At 37.8% G+C, this 17,605-nt stretch overlaps 1 non-coding gene across 1 annotated transcript; it reads right to left on the bottom strand.

The window, feature by feature from the left end:
• Nucleotides 1-14,944: 14,944 nt before the first annotated feature.
• On the bottom strand, nucleotides 14,945-15,025 carry LOC141418733 (small nucleolar RNA SNORD121A). The gene has a single exon (XR_012443379.1). It is a non-coding gene; the product is annotated as a small nucleolar RNA SNORD121A (small nucleolar RNA).
• Between the last annotated feature and the right edge of the window lie 2,580 nt (nucleotides 15,026-17,605).

Genomic DNA, 17,605 nt, shown 5'->3' with positions numbered 1-17,605 from the left:
GGAGAATTCCAGTGAAAACAGTGGTATTGTCTTTGTTTGCAGGGGCTTAGGTTTTGATTGGGAAATTCTTAGAAGAAAGAATTATCTAAGAACACAACATAGTTTATGACTCCACTCTGCACTGTCAATTCAGATCCCAGGAGTTACATTGCCTTCGACTGTAGTAAAAGGGCAGCCATTAGTTGAATCTGTGAGGACATTGGAGCTCTATCTGGACAATTAGATATAAATCTAGGTTTAACCAGGAGCAGTGGCTCACGCTTGTAATCCTAGCTGCCCTGCAGATGGGGACAGGAGAATTGTGATTTAGGGTTGGCTGGAGCAAAAAGTTAGCGAAGAAACCCCCCATCCCCCTAAGTCTCAATCCCTGAAAAGCTGGGCATGATGGTATTACCTGTTATGCCAGCTAGGAGGGAAACATAAATAGGAGAACTGAATAGTAGAACTGTTCAGGCTCAGCCAGGCATGAAAGAGTGAGACCCTATCTCAAAAATAACCAAAAAAGGACAGGGAGCATGATTCAAGTGGTAGAGCAACTGTCTAGCAATCGTGAGGCCCTGAGTTCAAGCCCAGTACTGCCAAAAAGTCATTTTCCTTCTATATTACAGTAGTTAGATTAAGAAATGCTACCTTTCCAGTATATAAAAAGGTAAAGCTTTCTACAGATTAGCATCTAAATGCTAGCTGGTTTAACTGACACTACCTGTATTAATGAGATTTGTAGAAATGCAACTTTAAAAATAACCATATATACATCTTGACACAATAAGAATAATTAAAGCCTCGATGCCAAGTCTAATCAATTATTGGTGAAGGGGTTGGCTTGAATTTCCAGTAAGCGTGACATTATTTCTGGGACATACAGGAGGAAGACAGCCGCTAAGCCTTGGAGACGTGACTCTGCCTCCTGATGCCACTGTCTCCCAGGTTGTGGCCCAGAAACCACGTAAACCTCTGTAAAATCAGCCTGCTAATCGTGAGTTCCCATCAGCGAGTGTAATGTGGGCTGTGGTTTGTAATTTTCACAGTAAATAGCTTTAGCCACTAGAAAAAGATTTTCAGCTTCAAGTAGGAAGATTTCTAAAGTTTTCTCATCTGTAACAGAGCTGTGGTCCCCACCCGTGGAGTTCCAGTGAGGCTGAACTCAAAGCAAATTTTAAGAGGACATTTGATACACACCCTCGGACGTCATGATGCGCCTTTAATTTTGTTTTTTAGAGGCTTTGAGGAAAACCTAATGCTAGAAATAATATAAAACCAATTGATTTGTAGTTTACCTGCTAATTCATTGCTGTCTTTTCCCTTGGTCTGGAGAGCTCTACGATGTTATCAGCATATCCTTACAGAGCTAAAATCGAATTCAACAACTTTTAGCAGTTGACTTAAAAATGGTCTTAAGGCACAGTAAATGTAGGGTAATATTGATTATTCAATATGATTCCTGGTCTCTAATTTAGAAATTCCTTTCCCAAAGAACTACTAAAGACTTTAGTGGCCTTGTTGGCTGTACATGAATGCATGGGAGGGAAAAAACCCAAATCTTACTACTTATGGAAAAACCCAGTCACTTTTTCGGTGTATTTGCACAAATCAAGTGTCAGGGTTGCCTTCATGGCCTCTCAGCCCACTAGGTCAAATAGTTTGCTTTGCCCTAGTTCATCATAATTGGCTTATATCTTGCTTTGAACTTCCGTTTCTACCCTTAGTGGCCCCGAGAGGGGACCTACCACACTCTGGGGGATACTTTGTTTTGCAAGTTGCCTGGAAGCTAGCTCTGTGCAAAAGCAAAGGACTTTCCTGTGGTGTCCTGGGCTTCCTTACTGAACTCCTGATAGCCCAGGAGGGACCCAGAAAAACTTGAAATCACTTTCTGGGTTCCTCCTTGGATCCCTCCTCACCCCAGTCTTCTACGCCTGCCATGCCTTTGTTTCACTGGCTTCCAAAGCTGCAGCAGAGGTTCAATCCCTCTCCTAATAGTCCCTTTCCTACATGGACCCCAGGTGTCTCTGGTGCTCTCTCTAACTGCTCCCTCCCACCTGCTCACCAGTCTTCAGTAGGTGCCCTCAGGTCTGCTGTACCCCCAGCGGTGCTCCTCTGTTCACACTTGGCTCAGGCTGAGGTCTTGGCCAGGAGACTTTTTGTTTCTTTCTTCTCTGTTCATCTTCAGTCTTAAACCTGCCTTTGTCCCTATGGGTCCTGCTCACTTACACTAAGGCAGCATTGTAGTTATGCCATGGAACAATTATAAAATTCACTAATTAATGAGACTCGTTTTCCATTTTACACGTAGAGTGTAAACATCTTGAGAACGCCTCTGTTTCATAAATTGCTACCTTGTCCTGCAGGGACTGACTTGGCACCAGTTAGGTGGGCTCTCTGCCACTTGAGCCACGCTTCCAGCCTTTTCTGCTTTAGTTATTTTCTGGATAGGGTCTCATGCTTTATGACTTTGGATGGTGATCACCTATCTACATCTCCTTTGTAGCTAGGATTACAGACATGTACCACCACGCCCTGCCCTCATTTCCAGTCTTAATGATAAAAACTTTTGTTTGGTGGTCTTAGTTTTACACTGTCTATGATATGTTACTATGATATTCTACATGATATTTAAGCAAGAAATCAAATTTTTAATGTTGCATGCTATGTTATTCTAAAACGACAAGTCATCTTCAATAACAAGAATGTTCTGAATGTCTGTTTTAACTATGAATTTTGGTAGGAATAGTGATATATTTTAAAGATCATTGGTGAGCTTTCTATTTTGCCTTTTGCTTTGAGAGATGGACTCATTTCCTTTTTCATGATAAAGCTAGCACCTTTAGCTTCTTACCCGCTCTTCTCTTTCATTCATTCCCTCTACTACCCCTGCCTCACCTTTGTATTCACGAAGGTCACTATTGATCACTACCTCACTTTTTCCTTGGAATATTTCCAAAAGCTTTCCTCCTGAACAGTTGTCTTTCTATTCAGACTTTGCATGTATATTTCCTAGTACTGTCTGTGTTGGGATGATGTCTTGTTAAGCCCTGGGAGTAAAAATTCACAAGTGGATTTTTTTTGTCCTCCCAGCTCTCTGCTCAGTGTCCACAGCATTAATGACAGCAATGCTGCTGGAGTGTTGACCTTCCGGATGGTCAGTGACAATCAACAGTCCGTGAACTTTGTGCATCGCTGTTTGTTTGCATTGCAAATTCTAGTTCAGTCGTGAGAAATGTTTACTTTCCCACCCATGAGTATAGACAGTTATGCTAAGATTCTTCATGACTAGTTTTTAAAACCTCAGTTCCTGGATAGAAATAAAGAAAGAGGAAAACAGTTGAGCATATACTGTTACAAAGTTTCTAGAAAAACTACCACGAAGATAATTTTTAAAAAAATGAAAATAAGTAGGAGTGAATTCAGTTTTATGAAGTAAACTGATCATTTCCTGATGGCTAATTCTGGGCAATTAGTTTTCTAAAAGCCAGATGGGTTTGGCTAAATACCTAAGAAGAACACAAGAAGAAAGTCTAGGACATTTTGCTGGCTTCATCCTTGGTGTACACAGAGAGAATCATGTCAGAGCCCAGTTAATTCCACCACGCTTGGGAAGAGGAATGGCAAATAAAAACAAAAGAATGGGCAGCCTAAAGTAGGAACAGTCAAAAAGGATGGTCAAATTTTACTTAGTTCATCTTTATTTCCAAGATGAAAGACTTTCTCCCTTGCTTGCTACCATAATTCCTGGAGAAAGTCTTATGATTCAGGTACATGGATCCTTCTTGGAAATCCAGGAGAGTCAATTTGACATAGATGCTTCAGTTGCAAATGGTTTTGAGGTCCCATGATCTCTGAGGCAGGGTGAAAAATGTACTTGACAAAGAGGTTGGGAAATTTGAGATGGGTTTGGTAAACAGTGATTGTATTCATCCTTACATCACAGATACACCAATGGATCCACTGTGCTCTAGTCTTATCATTATAGATGATTTAGCAGCCAAATTTCAACAGGGTTGTTGGATAGCTGCAGGCAAATATTTTTCATTAAAATATTCTATATTCATGTGTGCTTCTGTTTTGGAAGAAGGTGGACTCTGTTCAAATCTGCTAAAACCCAAACCAAACAACTATAGAATCAACATCAGTGAAAAGTGAAATCAAACAAACCAACCGGCCCAAATCTCCTCAAATAATCAAACCCCATGTGCTGACATTTGCTGTGAGCAATGGGGAACATTTCTCCTGAATAACAAAGGTAGACATTTTTACTTTACTTCAGGGAATTTCATCTTTTCTAACATCAAGAACTGATCTGGGCCTTGAAGCAATTACTAATGCTTTTATGATTTCTTTCCTTCACTCCAGAGGCGTATTTCCAGTTTTCCTGGGACTTCTTCCCCTGGATATCCGGTAAGCATTCCAGACTCATCAAAAATGGGTTATTCTATTTTATTTTTTTCTCTCAGTTTTAGTCCTACCCAGTCATGAAGCCAGAGTCTTTGGTTCATACTTCAATATCAGTTTTCACTTCCTACTTACGGTCACGTCCTGTATAATGTATCTAAAATCTGTTTGTTCCTCTCCACTGTCTCTGCTTCCCTGCTCTCGGTATTCAGGTATTGACAAGCGTTTTTGGAGTGCTTTCTTTGTGTCAACCACAATGGAGGGCAGCCGGGATGTTGAGTGAAGACAAAGTCTACATTCACCGACCTGAGCAAAAACTGTCTATCACCTTTCTTCCTCCCATGGCACCACGGAAGTCACTCTAAAATATGGAGACATTTTTCTCAAGCTTGAAATCAGCTCCTTGACACCTCCTAGATGAAACTCCACCTCTATACGAAGCCTGTCAGACCTATGTCCTCCTCCACTTCCAGTCTTGCCTTCTCCCCTTTCACTCTCCACCCATGTTTGCTGTTCACTCATACTGAAATTGCATCATACTTTTCACACGTCTATGCTTTTGTGCAATGTTGTCTACATGACTGGGAAATCCTGTCTTTTTATTATCTTGTAGAAAATACTAGGTTATATTATGACACTTTCAGGTATATATATATATATATATATAAAGCACTGTGAGCTTCCCTCACTTGTCTCCCCTCCTGCCTCTGACTGGTCCCCTTTCTTTTTCTAATAGCTCCCCTTCTACTTTCATGTCTTAAAAAATGAAAATGCCACACATGACAGAAAACACGCAATATTTGTCTTTCTGCATTTGGCTTCTTTTGCTTAACCTAACGATCTCCTGTTCCATCCATTGTCCTGAAAATTACATAATTTTAACAATAATAGTAATAGTCCATTGTGTATATTATACATCACATTTCCTTTATTTATCCACTGATGGGTACCTAGGCTGATTCCATATTTTGTAAACAGTGCTGCAGTAAACATGGGTGTGTATTTTCTCTACTGTAACCTGACTTACATTTCTTGGGAGATATGCTCGGGAGTGGTATTGCTGTGTCACATCGGAGTCCTATTTTTAGTTTTTTGAGGAACTTCCATACTGATTTCCATGGTGGCTACACTCCTACCAGCCCTGAAACAGAGAGTGTCAGCATTGGTTGTTGTTTGTTTTCTTGATGGTTGCTTTCTAACTGGGGTGAGATGGAATCTCAGTGTCATTTTGATTTGTGTTTCCCCAATGGTTAAGGATGCTAAACATTTTTTGATGTATTTTTTTTCATTTGTACTTCTTTTGAGAACTGTCTGCCTGATTCACTTGCCTATTCATTGATTTGGACTGCATTGAGTAGGAGTGGAGAGATTGGACAGTCTTTTTCATTTTTAATTTTAGAGAAATGCTTTAGTTTTCCCCCATTCAGTATAATGTTGGCTATAGGGTTGTTGAATATATCCTTTATTATGTTGAAGTATGATGAATCAATTTCTAGTTTCTTCTGGGATTTTAAAGGAGTGTTGAATTTTGTCAAAGCCATATTCAACATCTACTGAAATAATCATATGTTTTTGTCCTTGTTCAGTTTATGTGCTGTATTATATTCATTAATCTGTGTGGGTTTGGAAGTGTTCTGTTTCTTTCTCTTCTATGGAGTACTTTGAGGAGGCTTGCTGTTAATTTTTAGAGGTCTGGTAGAATTCAGCAGTGAAGCCACCTGGTCCTGGGATTTTTTTTATTGTTGGGACCTTCTTCATATTCCTACTTCAATCTTGCTGCTCATTACAGATCTGTTTAGGTTTTTTATATCCTCTTGCTTCAATTTTGATAGGTCATGTATGGCTAGGACTTTATATGTTTCTTCTAGATTTTCTAACTTTTGGTAATAAGTTTTCAAATTATTTTCTAACAGTCCTCTGAATTTCAGTGATATCTGTTACAATATTCCCCATTTTCATCTGTGATTTTATTAATTTGGGTCTTATCTGTCCTGTCTTTTGGTTAGTTTGGCTAAGATTTTTGGCAGTCTTTTTAATCTTATTAACAGCTCTTTGTTTCATTGTTTTTTTTGTATTGTTCTTTATTAATTTCTATCCTGATCTTTATGATCTCTTTCTACCTATTAATTTTTGGTTTTGACTTGTTCTTGTTTTTCTAAACCCTTGAGATGAGTCATGAGGTTATTTATTTGAAATCTCTCAGATTTTTTTTTTAGTGCAGTCACTCATAATTACAAACTTCCCTCTTCATATTGCCTTTGCTATATCCCAAATGTCCTGATTGCTTCAATGACTCACTGATCTGGAATATCCTTTATTTATATCTTCATTTGAAACTCTAATCACTCTGCTTTGAATCTCCTATTTGATGAGGAATGAAAGAAATGAAAGTTCATGTCCTTAGTTTAAAGAGAATTCTGATATTTTGCCATCAGGAATAATGGGGGTAGCAGATATTTAAGTATTCCTTGCTGGTATTTGATTCTGGATACTTGCATCCTTATTAATATTGTCTATTCCTTTTTCATCTCATAATTGTCTAGATTTGCAACGGGGACATATCAGCTTCAGAAAATGAAGAGTTTTCTATATATTTCAAGTAGAAGTCAATAAAGATGGGATTTTATGTGCCTTGAATCTTTGAAAGAAACTAGCCTGTAAATCTCTTTAGGCTTAGTGTTCAGTGGGAGGTTTTAAACTATAGATTAAGTTTTGTTTTTAAATACCTACCACTGTATAGTAAAAATATTGTTTTATTTTCTTACAAAATCATCTGTTCAAAGTTAGTATCACTACTTTGCCTTTTTAAAAAAAAAAACTTAAGGTTTGTGATATTAGAAATCCTGAACTTTGAGTGTGTCTCATTCATCATATCTGTTATCCCTAAATTAGATCTTTTTGTTGGTCAATTCTTGTTTACCTTTCCCACAGATATTCCACTTCCTTCATTCCTTTATCTAAACCTGAATGGTGTCTGGTCTGTGCTTATGAACTCTTGATAAGCATCTTGTTCATCCATTCCTTTCTTGCTGTCATTTCACTGAAGCTCTAGTGTTTGGAGGGTCACAGCTTTGGGTGGGGGTTTTGTTCCAAGCTCCTGCCTTGCATGGAAGGAAGACTTCATCACTGCTGAGGTCACCCTTTGGCCAGGTCATTCCTAGAATCATGTTGACCTTCTCACTCTACATTTCATGCTACTCCTTGACTAAGTCCCTGGAGATTTCTCTCACTTTCCTATAGACCAACCATTCCTGTAAAGAGAATTAGTTTATTTTTCAGGATTTCTACATATTCCACTGCTTGAGAGCTTTTGGGTTATTTAACTTAGTATACTGTTATAAACAGAAATTATAACCTCCCTTCTGCTTTCTCTTTTTTTCAACAGTACATCTCGTTCTCTAAATAGGCTAGTGGTAGTGTGAAGTTGGCAGTATATATAAATAAATCCAGGCTTTTTGATTGCTATTTACTCAAAGGATTTATGGAAACAGGTAACTTTGCTATGAAATCGTCCTTGACGGGAAAGGGTCATGCCACCAGCTTGCTATGTCTGCTAAGTTCTATGATGTGATATTTGCAGTAATTATGCATTTCAAATACTTTGTTTGTTTTCCCCCATTGCTTCTTCTTTATTTTTCCAGGGCCTACCACAGTTTCTGGTGAGTAATTTATACCAATTTTTCTGAAGGGGCACATGAATAAATTCACACTCAACATAAATGCACAAACTCATGTACACCAAACTAGGAAGCAAGAAAGTAAGAGGATGAAGTTTTTGTTTTGCTTTCCTTCTCAAGATTGAAGTTCTAAATCACTCAAGGTGTAGCTCTCACAAAATAATGCACAGAACATTGCCTAAAAGTGAATTGTCTCAAGTATCTGAAATCTCAGTTTTGCATTTACTTTATTAAGTCATTTTTAAGTGTCAGACACGTGCAGTAATTTTCACTAACTTAGCTCTGACCGAAATAGTGAGCTGGAAATAAATCACTATAAGGTGGAGTGATCCACTTTTAAACACATCTTTGACAGATTCTTTTTTTTTATTTTTTATTTTTTTTGGTTCATTTATTCACATGTGCATACATTGTTTGGGTCATTTCTCCACCTTGCCCCCTTCCCCCACCTCCCCTCCCCTCAGTTTCGGGCAGGTCCCATTGTTGAAGAGAAGACATAAGCATAATAAGAAGACAAAGCGTTTTTGCTAGTTGAGTTAGGGATAGCTATACAGGGAGATTCCTAGCATTGCTTCCATGTACAAATGTGTTACGACCCATGTTGATTCAACTCTAACTGATCTTTACATTGGTTCCTGATCCCTTCTTCATGATAAAATCTGTCGTTTTAAGGTTTCTGTATTAGTTCCTCTAGAGTAGGGATATCAAATGCTTTCATGTTTTGGGTTTTCTACCTATTCCTATATCCCCCATATGTGCTCTCCCCTTGTCATGTGATCCAAGTGCAACCACATTGCTGCATTTGCCCTAGATCTAAAGACCGCATATGAGAGAGAACATAGGATTTTTGGTCTTCTGAGCCTAGCTGACCTAGCTCAGAATGATGTTCTCCAGATCCATCCATTTACCTGCAAATAATAAGATTTCATTTTTCTTCATGGCTGAGTAAAATTCCATTGTGTACAAGTACCACATTTTCTTGATCCATTCATCAGTAGTGGGGCATCTTGGTTGTTTCCATAACTTAGCTATTGTGAATAGCACTGCAGAAAACATGGTTGTGCAGGTGCCTCTGGAGTAACCTGTGTTGCATTCATTTGGGTATATCCCTAGGAGTGGGATTACTGGATCATAGGGCAGGTCTATGTTTAGATTTTTAAGAAGCCTCCAAATTTTTTTCCAGAGTGGTTGCACTAGCTTGCATTCCCACCAACAGTGTGGTAGGATTCCTTTTTTCCCACATCCTCGCCAACACTTGGTGGTGTTTTTGATGATGGCTATTCTAACAGGGGTGAGGTAGAATCTTAGTGTGGTTTTGATTTACATTTCCTTTATGACCAGAGATGGTGAGCATTTTTTCATGTGTTTTTTGGCCATTTGAATTTCTTCTTTTGAAAAAGTTCTGTTTAGTTCAGTTGCCCATTTCTTAATTGGTTCATTGATTTTAGGAGAGTTTAGCTTCTTAAGTTCCCTATATATTCTGGTTATCAGTCTCTTGTCTGATGAACAGCTGGCAAATATTTTCTCCCACTCTATGGGTGGTCTCTTCAGTTTAGAGACAATTTCTTTTGTTGTGCAGAAGCTTTTTAATTTTAAGAATTCTCATTTATTCATCCTTTCTCTTAGTTGTGGGCTGCTGGGGTTCTATTGAGGAAGTCCTTGCCTATACCTATTAGCTCCAGAGTGTTTCCTGGTCCTTCCTGTACTAACTTCAGAGTTTCAGGTCTGATATTAAGGTTCTTGATCCATTTTTGAGTTGATATTAGTACAGGGTGATAGACATGGATCTAGTTTCAGTTTCTTGCAGACAGATAGCCACTTTTCCCAGCAGCGTTTGTTAAACAGGCTGTCTTTTCTCCATTGTATATTTTTGGTACCTTTGTCAAAAATGAGGTGGGTGTAGTTGTGTGGATTCATATCTGGGTCCTCTATTCTGTTCCACTGGTCTTCTTGTCTGTTTTTGTGCCAGTACCATGCTGTTTTTATTGTTATTGCTTTGTAATATAGTTTGAAGTCAGGTATTGTGATACCTCCTGCATTGCTCTTTTTGTTGAGTATTGCCTTGGCTATTCGCGGTCTCCTGTGTTTACAAATGAACTTCAGGGTACGAGACAAGGATGCCCACTCTCCCCACTCCTATTCAACATAGTTCTGGAATTTCTAGCCAGAGCAACTAAGCAAGAAGAAGAAATAAAAGGAATACAAATAGGTAAAGAAACTGGCAAAATATCCTTATTTGCAGGTGATAAAATCTTATACCTTAAAGACCCAAAAACTACCCAAAAACTCTTAGACACCATAAACAGCTACACAAAGTGACAGGATACAAAATCAACCTACAAAAATCATTAGCTTTTCTATACACCAACAATGAACAAACTGAGAAGGAACACATGGAAACACTTCCATTCACAATAGCCTCAAAAAAAATCAAATACCTAGGAGTAAACTTAACGAAGGATGTGAATGACCTCTACAAGGAGAACTACAAACTACTGAAGAAAGAGATTGAGGAAGACTACAGAAGGTGGAGAGATCTCCCATGCTCATGGATTGGTAGAATCAACAGAGTAAAAATGGCCATACTACTGAAAGCAATCTACATGTTTAATGCAATTCCCATCAAAATCCCAATGACTTTCATCACCTTTGGCAGATTCTTATATTTCAAATCATTAAAAAATAGCAGAAATAGCCTTGTATTACAGATGGGGCAATTGCAAGTAAGTAATCAACAAGTGTTTATTGAATTTGATCATTCAAAGAGATAAATGTAAAAACATAATTATTTTGATTGCAATTAAAGAGGGATCAATGTTGTAAAAACACATTTTAGGGAAATAATGAAAAAGTTGAAGCTGAAAACTATTCAGAGGCAACACTGGTAACATTTAAATGTAGTCCCTACTCTTGATGGTTGGTATTAAAAATGCAAATATTCCGGAAAATCAACTGTAATATTTATGCAGTAATGTTGATTTCAGAAGTTAATTATAAATAATTTTCTTTATTTATTATTATAAATAATAAAAGACATGACTCTGAAAGTTATTAATACTTAAAATGGGACCAGAGGCAAATGTAGTAACAGGAGATACTGAGTGTGATAAAAAGTAATGTAGCTTAAATAATAATCTCCATGCTAAATGTATTTCAGTCTCCAATCCTCATCTGTCCTTAAAGCTTCTTTCATAGTAATTAATAAGAACAGTTTTCATTGATTGCTGTAATGAAACAAAACCTCAAGAAATTTTACATTATTCATTTGTGTATTAAGACAGTATACCAGAGGTCTCTAAGACAATACTTGCTACAACTGACCCATAGTCTGCCATCTACAAGCCTAGCACCCTGGTTCTTCATCAGTCAACCTGGCCACCTCCACCATAGTCCATTTAGGCTAGTTTTTATCCTTCTACACATATTGGTGGTGATTCACGTTGGAGTGGGAAGATGTTTAATCAGAATGGATGCTTGGAAGAAAATGAAATGGAGCCTTTATCTTAAGTCAGGTATGTCTGCGTCACTGTGCTAGGTCAGGTCATGATGCCTGGTGCAGGTCAGGGTTAGGTTGAACGCATAGACCTAGGAACGAGTGGGGCAGGAGCTGGCGGAAGGCTCAAGAAGTAGAGCACCTGCATTGCAAGCGGGTGGCCCTGAGTTCAAACCCCAATGCTGCAAAAAAACTGGGGGTTGGGCGAAAGGCCCTTCACAGAGGGGAAACAGACATTGTTTGGGGCTGCATATATCTGGCTATTTATAAAAAAGGAGCTCATGGGATAGGAAGGTAAAACAGGTCCTGTCTGGGGGTTGGTACCAGTGTTGGGGGGGTATGATATGGGGAAAGGGTGTGGGAGAATGCATATGGTGCAAATACTGTTTACACATGTATGTAAATGGAAAAATGAGATCTGTTGAAACTATTCCAGGAATGGGGGGAGGAGAGATAAAGGAGAATGGTGTAAGGGGCAAATTCAACTATGATATCTTGTAAGAAATTTTGTCAATGTCACAATGTACCCCCAGTACAAAGTAATAAAATAAAGTGTAAAAATAATAGCTCGTGGCCAAAGTAGTTTGATTCAATTGTTCTTTTCCTCTCCGCATTGATGTATAGGTTTTCCAAATGGAGTTAGTCAGTGGACTACAGTGGATTTGTTAGACTTTCTAGAAGGTTTATGTTGTTTTTCCTTTTTTTGTGGGAGAGAAAAGTGTCTTGAATGAAAAAATACAAAAGCGCAAGAAGATATTCTAAATGAAGTATTTTCAGGTCCCGACTAAACAAGACAGATGAAAAGGAAAAGGTCACAATACAGTGAAAATTAGGTGCATGAATAAATTAATATTGAAGATGAAGTATGTAGTGAGAGAAGTAGGTTTATTAAAAATAAAGTAGGGGCAACTGCTCGGCACTTAACATCTTGTTCCCTCTGCATCTGAGTGCATATTGCTCAAATTATTGGGCTATTTTGGGTTAAGAACATGCAAATTCTGAGAAATAACAGGCAAGTTAAAGTGTGTTTACTCACTAGATTTGCCTGTGGAATGCCTGATCACTTTTTTCCTTGAGAAAATCCTCAGGCTGTTTCAATATTTATGATGGATCTGACAGGTAGAATCTTGAGTTTCCATTTTCCCCTGAGGCCAATGTGGTAAAAGAGAATAAAGAATACATTCCTTCTTCTTTGAATATGAGCTAGGGAGTCAATTCCTTGGTCATCATTGGACATATCCCACTAAGAATAATTTTTCTGCCTAAAACAATGCAAAATTGTCCTTTGTGGTCATGGCCACTTTTCTTCTCCATGGAAATAAAAAGATAGGTACTGTGTCCATATGTGTAAGTCAGTATGAAGCTATTATTACTAATATTAAAGAATTGTCTGTGATCTTGTTAAGAAGGTTGAGTCCTTTAGCATAATTCTTAACTGAAATCCCACTTGGGGAATTTGTAGCTTATTAGCAAATCTTTAATCCATTAAAAATCTTTCTGTGGTTATAATTTGTGTTATTTTCCTGATATTTCAGGCATATCTAGAAGTTTTGCTTCATTAATTCATTTGTCTGTGATGGTGACACTACAGTCTTCATGGTCAGGAGAAGACCTTTCAGGAGTCATTTCTCCTTGTCTTGGTAACCCCATTCTTGGTAGCAAGCTCCAAGGGTCAAAGAACGAGTTTCCTGTGTCATACTTCCATAGTGAAATTGGCTGGGTGAGGACTCAGGAAATTTTCCTTTTTAGGAAACGCTGTGCTCAATATCCAGATGGAGAAGGTACAGTTCCCAGTCACAAGCTGCTCATGGTTAGAGGACAAACCAGAAAGAATACTGATAAATCAGTGTGCTACTGGGTGAGTATGGAGGAAGTTTTCTCTGCTTTGTTGGAACTGTGAAGAGGACATCTCAAAGGAGGGGTGTGTAAAGGAGGGGCGTGTAAAAACTCCATCTCCAGGCCTGAGGTTCTTCAGGGGACTGAGGGAGCCAAGACCAATACTATTCTGGGCAAAAGGGAAAGAGTCTGGGGTGTTCTACAATGACCAAATCTTCTATTTGGATCACAGAGCAGAAGGAACAGTACAGCCAGAAATAAGGCAGGATAGGAGTTGCCTGTTTGTTTTATTCATGAAGGTAATGGGTAGGGTATAACAACATTACATTTTGCTGATAAAATGTTAGACCCAGTAGAGCTAATATTTTCACTTGATTAACGTGAGATAAGGGAAATAAGTGACTTTTTCAGAGACATGCTATTGGACATATGTCAGCTGAACCCCAAGGTTTCAGTGGTTTGGTGCTTAAGGGAGACACAGGTGTTACTAGTCACTAAGGGCGAAATTTTCATTCTAAGGCCACAAGTGAGCCCCACACAGTGGATCATGCCTGTAATTCTAGCACTTGGGAGGCTGAGGGATGAGGATCAGGCGCTCAAGGACAAACAGGCAGAGCAAGATCTTGTCTTAAGAAAACAAAACAAAACAATAAGAAATCCCCCCAAATTCTGCAAGGAGATGCTTACTTGTTGAAGGGTATCTCTTTCTGGGACCCTGTATCATTTTATGAAATCCCTATCCTAGCCTTAGTCATAGTGTCAGAGTTCTTTTTTTTTTCATCGTATAAAATTTATTTAATTTGTTGTTTTTATTTTTATTTTTTATTTTTGTCAGAGTTCTTTATATGAGGATGTGACTGAGTCCTACAAACCTGTGTATTTCTGGGGCAAAATAATGCATGCTTACTACTCTATAACCAGTGTATATAGGACCTCAAACATATTTTGTTAACTGAACACCCTCCAAGTAATGGAGGTACTAATCACAAATTAATCATTTTTTAAGGAATACCTTTGTTTCCCAATTTAAAAAGTTTTCATTTCACACTTAAAATAACACATGTGCAATGGACATCTCTGATCTGACTGGATGTTTGCATGTGTAACTGATACACAGTGCTGAGTGACCGTCACAACATGTTATTTTGTTTATTATTTCACTTTAAACATCTGAAATTATTTTTATTTTTTTTCTTTGTTTTATATGTGTTTTCTTCTTAGAATGTAAGCTGTACCAACAAGGAAACCCACCTGTCTTGTTTACCTCTGTGCATATGATGGTCACTGGTTCATAGTGAGTTAAGTGCTATGTATTCACCTTGAGTAAAAGTTAAAGGATTTTAAAATCAAATGACTTATCTCCGTTATGAAAGGTAGATGAAGCTTTATTTGTAATTACTAACAATAGATAAATAGGCCTAGAGTAGAACTGTGATAAATTAACTGTAGCCTTACCTAGTTCCTGTTAGTAACAAAAAATAGTAACATTTACAATCTTGGGTTGCCGGATGTGGGACATTTGTAATTACATGCGTGACATGTAATTTTTTTTGTCCAGGAAACTTAGATGTTAACTTCTACGTGGACTCATCTTCAGATATGCGCTTGGAGAGGGTCTCATTGTTTTTTGGATCTACACAGAACATTTGTAAAGTTAGTATCCTTGTATGAATGAAGAACTTGAGACCTGGGCTAGGATGTAGCTCAGTGGTACAGTGCTTGCCTAGCGTGTGCAAGGCCCTTGGTTCCATCTCAGCACTAAAAAAAAAGAGAACTTGAGACCTGTAATAGTTGCATCACTTAACCCAGTGTCACACATTGAGTCAGGATTGGAATCCAAGTCTGTCAAGTGCCACACCTGGTGCATGTCCACTAAGTCACAATAGTGTTCTTCACTGCAATTAGTTTAATTTTTTTCCAAGACCCCAATTCTCACAAAATATGAAGGCAATTTGCAAATTAAAAATATATGTACCTAAGTGTAATGAAAATTAGATAATGAAGGGATTCTTCTTTGTTTCTAGAACAGATGTACTGAGGGCTGGGGTCCCCTCTCTGGTGTTTGGCCAAATGTCAGGCTGAAATCAGTCATGTATGAGTGCTTTGTAATAAACTATGTCGGTCACAAGCAAGAATGATGCTTGATAAGAATCTTAATTATGAAAATAAGAAACATATGACTGACATTTCCTTCTTCTGTATCTCTGTTATTGGCCCCAAAACATTGTGAGGAACTATCCTCTTGAGGTACAGGGACCAATAAAATAAAATATTTTCCTTTTTGTTTTCTATGGAAACTTAACCTTCTGTTTTCTGTGTACACAGAGGAATAAATGTCATAGTGCCAGAATTATTCCAAAGATTTATATTATACTTCATACTTCAAATAAAGACTTATCCCTGCAGGCCAGTTTGTATGAGCTTTTACAGTGAGCACTGAAAAAAAAAAAAAAACCTTAAACCTAAGGTCAAAATTATCTTTTTGAAGAATTTATGTAATAAACATGCTCCTTTTCTATAAATCCTATGGAAATCTCAGTAGGGCTTTTTTCCAAAAATGAATGAAATGGCCCCAAAGTTCATATGGAATAATAACATCATTAATAGCCAGGGGCTTGCAAAGAGAAAGTTGAAGAGTATACTCAAGCATATTATTAAGTCACTACGTCAAGTCAGCAGCACTCCAAAGGAAGAAAGAAATAGATCAGAGGGGGAAATTGTAAATCCACAAATAGCCTGAATTCAAATTCAACCATGACGATGGTGTCAGCACTTGGGACAGAACAGGCATGAGTAAGGTGACAAAAAATGGCTGCTGTATGAGCCCAACCTGTGACATTACACTACTGTTTCAAATCATTGCCCCAAACACCTTCGAGAGAGTTAACATGCAAACATAAAAATTAAGCAACAAATATCTTAGAAAAATCTAGACTACAAATATGTATCAAAGTTAAGGGAATTTTCTTAACCAAGACACCCAATTCCAAAATTGGTAGAAAGATGTAGGAATTGTTGGTAGTGTTTTTAAAAATTACTTGAAAGATAAAACATCAAAATCTCTCTGTACAGCTATCTTCCTGTCAAACTAGAAAAACGCTATGTCTTATTATCTCTTATGTTTTCTCTTCAACAAAATCAGAGAACAAGAAGGGAGAGGGAAGGTGGCCCAAACAGTGTGTACACATGAGTAAATGTAAAAATGATAAAATAAAAAAACTTACATTGTAATAAACTGGAAAATCTAAAAACAAAATAGGTAATGGATTTAGGAGAAAAAGATTTTCAGGATGAATGAGAGTGAAAGTAACATTTCTCTGGTGTGGCAAGGAAATGTCAAGGAAAACACACAGAAAAATTGCTAAAGAATATGAAGTAGTGGCAAGAATATGAAGCAGAGGGCAAGTCTAACAGCCGACATGCGAAAAATGGTTAATCCCACCATTAATTAAATAAATGCAAATTAAACTGAGGATGTGTTCTTGAAAGCTTATCTGATCAAAAAACATTTTAAGGCTCACAATAATGCTGAGAAAATGCCAAAAAGTGAGGGAAAGCAATTTGGCTATACATTACAATGAAAAATGCACAAAACTCTTTGATTGAGAAGTCTTAATTCTGGGAGTCTAGCCTACAGAAATAGAAGCAGCAAAGTGTAGGAATGCAAATGTTCATAAGGAGTACTTCAGCGTTATTTACATTGGCAAAATGTGAGAAATGGGGCTCAAGTGGTAGAGCAACTGCCCAGCAAGTGCAAGGTCTTGAGTTCAAACTCCAGTACCACCATAAAATACCCCCAAAAAACATGACAGATGAGCTCAAATGAGGCCAAATATATATGTATCTCTATGTCTGTGTGACGGTACATGTAAAAAAAAATACATGTATATACATGTGTTCATATCAACATGGAAAAAAGTAGAAAGAAAACATGCCTGACATCAATATGCACTATCTTGGATTGGATGGGCCAAGTTTAAGCATGGGGGATATGAAGAGGGAAGTCACAAAAAATAAACCAACATTTTGATTTTTTTAAATTTGAAAAGTTTTGAATTCTTCAGTCTATTCAAAGAGGTAAAATTTAGGTAAAAATTACACCTGCCAAAGCAGTCGTTTCTATCCCCCAGAATGCACAAAACAAAAAAATCAGTCTCTTCCTGAATACCTCAGGTACTCAGAAGTTTACTTTAGCCATTCTTTGTAACTGCAG

This window comes from Castor canadensis, chromosome 17 (genome assembly GCF_047511655.1).
Source record: "Castor canadensis chromosome 17, mCasCan1.hap1v2, whole genome shotgun sequence".
Taxonomy (NCBI): Eukaryota; Metazoa; Chordata; class Mammalia; order Rodentia; family Castoridae; genus Castor; species Castor canadensis.
The sequence above is the reverse complement of the archived record's forward strand: the minus strand, read 5'-3'. Positions and strand labels throughout refer to the sequence as shown.